Genomic DNA, 6516 nt, shown 5'->3' on the forward strand with positions numbered 1-6516 from the left:
TCCAGGAGCAAATCATATAATGGGTATTGCATCGCTACCTTCTCCCCTTCCCGTGCCAGACCTATAGTGGGAGGCTTTGCCTGTATAGCAATGTCAGCTTGGAATTTGAAAGCTTCATGCACCTTTCCTGACTTCTCTGAGCTATCAAGTTGCTGAGGTACTAGCCTACTGGGGACAAGCTTATTCACCGTAGCACAAAATTCTTTCCTTTCTTGCAATGACTTAATTCTCACAGACCGGGGAATAAAACACAAATTAACTAAGACAGTAAAGTCTAACAGTGGTAGCAAAGCAATCCTTCCTCGGGTCCTCATTTCCCAAGCACATAAGACTCCATTATTGTTTGTCCAGTAGTAGTGGACACTGTGGGGACCTTACTGAAACTGAAACAGTAGATTGGTAGGGATATGATAAATCTTTAAAAGAAAAACTGTATCTATGTGAATGCATATACTATAGTGGAACGCTTCTAACAGTATCTTTTTCTACACCCAAAGAGAAACACCTCCATATGGTTACTTAAAACACTTCTGGTATTGTTTTGATTACACGTAGCATATAAGAAAAATCAAATCAATTAAAACAAGTTGTGGGCATTAACAAGCACATAAAAAACAGTTAAAATTAGTATTATACTGAAGCAATCGTATATATATATCCTAAAATCTTTTTGTGATTAGATATTGTCCTGTTTCGTTCTAGGTATTTTTTTTAATCTATCCACAAGTATAAGGAGGCATGAAATTTAAAATCAAACAAGATTAAAAATGCCTGCTTTGTGTAGAATGTATTATAAATGTGATCATATGTCTCGCTTTAAGCATTTCAGTAGAAGAGGCTATCCACGTAAATACAATTAAACACCTGGTTAAACTGTAAATCCCTTAAGGACAGAGCAGAACAGCAACCATGCACCAGTGCCATTCTGGGTCTGACAATAGTACAGTAAGAAATGGAGAAATATGTCCAATCATGAGTTTATTCAGCAGGTAAAAAAAGTTTCATGGCATCTAAAGTAATTTATGATTTTAGTCTTGATCTGAGTGAGAAAAAAGATAAAGTTAATTTTTTGAACAAACTAGCAGTTTCATTCTGAATGAATGTACATTCTGTACATAAAATTTTTCAATTGTTTGGTTTAAGACAAAATCTTAAAATCAAATTTTAGCAAAGTATGACTTTTCACTTTCTATCAAATTTTTTCTTGATTTTTTTCTGTTTTCCAGTTTCATCATCAAAACAATGAGTAATTCTCACAGCTGGGTTCCTGGGCTGCCACGTGCTATCACAAACATGTTTCTCTGAAAGTTTTAAAACAACACTTCAGGCTTGCTTATCCACTATCAAGCTAAATTCCAATATGTAGAGGAAGAAAGGTATTAAATACAGATCAAAATTGTGAATACTATAAACTACTATTTTTCACTGTGCCAACGTTTTCTTTGACCTTTCTGATGGTGTTATGATGTCACTGCTCTGAAGCTTTGGCCTATTTTCTGCTTAGCCTGCACTGGGCTAGATTTGGTGGAAGTAAACATCTTACATAACAGTCCGGCTGTGCACTCAGCTTTTTACTTGTCTATTTTTTTTGGCTTTTCTTTTCTGAAGGAGATTTTCCCAGCATGAATTCCGCACATACAATTAACATTTGCCAAATTTCATCTTCAAAACCTGTTAGGGTTTATAAGAAGATTAAGAGACAGAGCCGATGTGCTTCATCACCCTTCCCCTGTAATCAAACAGCTTTGTACTAGGAGAGAGAGCAAGAGGCAGGTTAAAATTGCAATAATTCCTTTGAAAGAACTAAAATAGAAGATAGTGAATGTGAGACTTTGTGCTACTGGGATTATTTAAACCAAACCCTCTCAGAAAAGAACAAAGATCAGATACAGACTGCACTCACAGACATAAGAAATACCCTGACCGGGTAGCATTTGCTGTTACATTAATAGCAAAGACAAGGATGAACAGTTTTACACAGTAGACTCTTGAGCAATTTGTTTTCTTGTTTCATGTATTTATTTTGAGTAAATATGTACCATGTTTGTATACGGACAAGGACTGGACAGGCAATCTTCCTAAAGAACAAAGGAGAAAATACATATGCAGAACTGGTTTTAACAAAAATGAACAGATAAATATGTGCATACATACCAAGAAAAAATGGCAAAATATGCACAGTAAGTTGGCTTTATCTAAGTTAAGTATGTGCTAGGTTTTAAAACTGGGAAAATTTGAAGAGAAAATTTTCCAAAGCTGTCAGAATTATGTATTTTTCCAACTAAATATGCAGGATATACTGTCAGCCTTTGCTTTCAAAATCACTGAGTGGTTTAAAAATAATGACATTCAAAAAACAATATTCTGGCATCCCTGCACTTTGTCTTCTGCTTTTCCAGCCCTGTGATTATAAGTTGCCGTGTTTACTCCAAAACACAGAGGCAGAGGGAAAAGCTTTCTTAGAAGAAAATGAGAAAAGAAGCTGAAATTTATCATAGACATGCAGCACCTAAGCCAGAGTTTTCAAAAAAACACTGTATTTCATGTGACCTGCAATAAGAAAAGATGAGAGGTTCACCACACTGCCCTAATCTCTGCTTGAGGCTCATTATGAGCATCACTCTTCTCCCTGTAAACTTGGTATTACTATTGCAGGAAGCTTCTCTAAGAGGTGTTCTCTCTTGTGTCCTTGCTAAAACACATTTCACTGGTGTATCTGCCACTTTTGATCTTGTAGGCTAGAGCCCTATACAGTGCATTAAATAGAAAAACCCCAGTTCTGTACCATGAGCTACATTCATGAAATAAATGAAGAATCATGTGTTGATTCTTTAAACTTTAAAACTTAAGTAGTCAATCAATCCTTTTGCACAATTAGCTCTATCAAAAGAATGAGCAAGTAGTGGTAAAACAAAAGTAAACATTTGTATGCTAGATTTCCTAATTTCCTGAATTCCTAAACCTAGCTAAGCTACACAGAAGAGTACATGATACATTTTAAAAAGCAAGTTTCCTCAACTCTTTCCTAGTTAACTCAGCACCCTATCTTGCTTCATTTAAAGTTCTTTTTGCTTATTGAAGCTGCATATTCAGTCAAATTTGTCAGGCTTCGTTAGCTTATTGGGATGAGGGTCCATTAGTGTTTCCATGGCGGAATCTTATCAGGGATACTTTCTGGAGGAATTGGCCTAATCTTTGTCCCCATAAAAGAATGACTGTAGACTCATTGCCTCAGTATTCACTCCCTTGCCATGCTGTCTCCCTAACCAGGATTTGTCACGTCACTTCGAGTTACAGCACCTGAGGTATTTCTCCCCAGCCACCGTAACCGGCTTTTAACATTTTTTTGCCTGTCCTAGACTTATGAATAAGGTTTCTTACCCTGCCTTTCCTCTTTTCCTGTTTCCTTTTTATGAATTTTCATTTCCACTGCTGACAGATGCTTCTTCACACATCCCTTAGACCTGTCCAGTTTGGTTCTTTCCTTAGGATAATTTATGGTACTAGCTCCTCTCTCTCTTACATCAATTTCACCCCCTGTATCTGCACTGGCATTAATGGGGACATCTGATCAGATAAACAGCATCCTAGAGTGAAGGATGAAACCTATTGTTTCCAACTCAAAAGTTCTAAACTCTCTGTATTAGAAAAGAAATAATTGACATGCCATAGTGGTAATGAAGTAGCCACTTTTCTTATGTTAATAATTAAATACTATCTAAACCTGTATGCTTTAATTAACCTAATTGTTTGCATACTTGCAAAAACAGCTCAGTGCCACAGAACTATCTAAGCATAAGCCTAAAAACAGAATTTACCCACCCTCCTTGGGTTTGGAGGGGCCCTATTTCTGACTGTCTGCAACACAGTAAACTTCAGACTACAGGATAAAGCAAGTTCACCTCCTCCATCGGCCAATCAGCTGCATAAATAAGCATATAATCAATTTACAGCATGTAAGACAGGTTTTTTCCAAGCACCGTTGAGCTCACCACCTCTATCAGGAGGACATGTTATGATGTTTACTAGACCTCTTAAATATTTACTTTCCTCTGGAAATAGCCTCTTCAACTCAGCATTTTGTTTAAAGGTATAAGCTTCTCAGTAATATTGTTTTGCCAGTATCCTTCCTGCCTGAAGAAAAGCTATTCAAGGTACAATTTAGGCTACAGCCCTCACTAGATCAGATGATTTCAGTTTTCTTTTTAAAGCAAACATCCTCTACTTCCTACCATCTTTCTCAGCTTTCTTCTTCTCTTTAATTACATTATCATGTGACAAACATTTGGAATCCTACTCCAAAGGGAAACTTTACTCATCTTCTAAATTATCACCCAGTTTTTGAGCTAAATCAAACCAGAGATTTGGAAATGCAAATATAAGTTAACATTTATATTATCTAATTTGCCTTCATGTTATCTACATTTTTGATGCCTTTAAAGCATGAAAATACTTTAAGGTATTTTAATAATAATTAATACTTTAAGTATTTTAAGGTTATTTTTACAGAATATACCCCATGGGTCTAATAGCTATAAAGCAAGAGCAATCTGGTTGGATTCTGAAAAGAATATGTTTATTGCATTGGATGTAAGCCATGCTGCAAATCTTAATGTTGTAGGATGATGGTAAACTAAAGATCAGCACATCACATCAGTTGAGAATATACTGTTGTACTTTAGAGTTGGCAGAGAAACTTACCTCTTAAATCATTCCAAAGGAACAGCATTAGTGAAGGGTCTCAAAAATGTATAAAATTAAATTAAATCCAAGAAGTGAATGATAATTCATTGTCAAAATAAATTTACTGCATGCTTTATTATTGATCAGAACCTTACAAGACTATTGGCATTACATTGTTTATAGACCAGATTTGAAATCACAAACAGAATGTATTCCAGCCTACCTGGTAACTGTGGTTGGTTGTAATGAATGTCATTGTCACAGTGAAACAGCCAAAAGCAGTCCAAATAGGAACTACTTTTAAGAAGGTTTGATTTCCTGATGAGAGTGACTTCGAGCAATGAATTTCTGGAAGAGTATTTAGCTAAACTTGACAAGTCCATGTTGCGGGGGAATTGATTTCACATCTGAGCTGTGAGGAGAGAGTGGCTTTCGATTCTGTGCATCCTTGATCATAGGCTTGGTTTCGTTTCTCAAAATATACTTCTGAAAGACAATTAGCTGAAATAGGAGCTGTTTCTGTGTCTGAAAAGTAGCAATATGGAAGAAGAACACCTGCTAATGGTGTTTATGGAACCACAACCCCATTTTTAGTCATAATCCCTCACTTGCAAGCCCTCACTTCTGTTCCAGCTGTGAGCGTCACTTCTGAAATCAAATTCCCCTTGGGCATTCCTTTAGGAGTCACAAATAAAAAGTGACAAAGTGTTGAGACTCTAAATCTGGAATTACTGGTTTAGAAAGAACAAGTGCAGCTAGCCAGTAAAAGACTGTCGTTGTCCCAAACCGCAACTGAAAAAGTAGCTACTTCTCAGAGCAGGAAGTGCAACCTCCACCTGTATGATGCATATTAGAGCTAAAAATGTGTCAGTTACAGAATTTAAGAAATGGGTACACAATCATTTCTGTATGAAATAAAAGTGGAAGCACTTGATTAAATCATTTGTGCTAACTTTCTTATGTGTGAATGTTGCCCTCTGGCTACTGCTGTATCATGGTCTTTTCAGGCCATGAATTAAAGCGGGACTTGACAAAACCCAGATGTTGAAATAGGAATTTTGAGGAAGGACCCACACCTGGAAATCTCTGGATGTGAACTGCTACTGAGTTATGCAAGGCTTAAATCAAACAGATACAACTTTCCTTTGCAAAACCTTTTATTTCCAAGTGAGACCCAGGCAAAAGATTGCTGTGCTGTTTATAGAGGAAGAACTCAGAGAACATGGAGGAACAGAAAAAATTAATCTCCCTTTAAGGAGGAAAGGTGATTTTTTGAATTTTATAGCTAGCTGTGAAATGTGATTACTTCATGGGAATAAGAAAAAGTGAAGTCTTAAAGAGGCTAACACACCAGAAGGCTGTGCTGCCATTCCGAGGGAGCTGGACAGGCTGGAGAGCTGGGCGGAGAGGAACCTCATGAAGTTCAACCAAGGCAAGTGCAAGGTCCTGCACCTAGGCAGGAATAATCCCATGCACCAGTACAGGCTGGGGGCCGACCTGCTGGAAAGTAGCTCTGCCGAGAAGGACCTGGGAGTGCTGGTGGACAACAAGTTAAACATGAGCCAGCAGTGTGCCCTTGTGGCCAAGAAGGCCAGTGGGATCCTGGGGTGCATTAGGCAGAGTGTTGCCAGCAGGTCGAGGGAGGTGATCCTGCCCCTCTCCTCAGCCCCGAGGAGGCCTCACCTGGAGTACTGTGTCCAGTTCTGGGCTCCCCAGGACAAGAGAGACATGGCACTCCTGGAGAGAGTCCAGCGGAGGGCTACCAAGATGAGTAGAGGGCTGGAGCACCTCTCCTATGAAGAAAGACTGCAAGAGCTGGGCCTGTTCAGCCTG

At 38.1% G+C, this 6516-nt stretch overlaps 1 long non-coding RNA gene across 1 annotated transcript in view; it reads right to left on the minus strand.

Moving 5' to 3' along the window:
* The window catches only part of LOC138066680 (uncharacterized), a 36775-nt gene extending 31430 nt beyond the window's left edge, over positions 1 to 5345 (minus strand). The window contains exon 1 of the long non-coding RNA XR_011140045.1: positions 4907 to 5345. This is a non-coding gene — a long non-coding RNA (uncharacterized lncRNA). The remainder of the gene's footprint in view (positions 1 to 4906) is intronic.
* Positions 5346 to 6516: the final 1171 nt, after the last annotated feature.

This window comes from Struthio camelus, chromosome 1 (genome assembly GCF_040807025.1).
Source record: "Struthio camelus isolate bStrCam1 chromosome 1, bStrCam1.hap1, whole genome shotgun sequence".
NCBI classification, from domain to species: domain Eukaryota; kingdom Metazoa; phylum Chordata; class Aves; order Struthioniformes; family Struthionidae; genus Struthio; species Struthio camelus.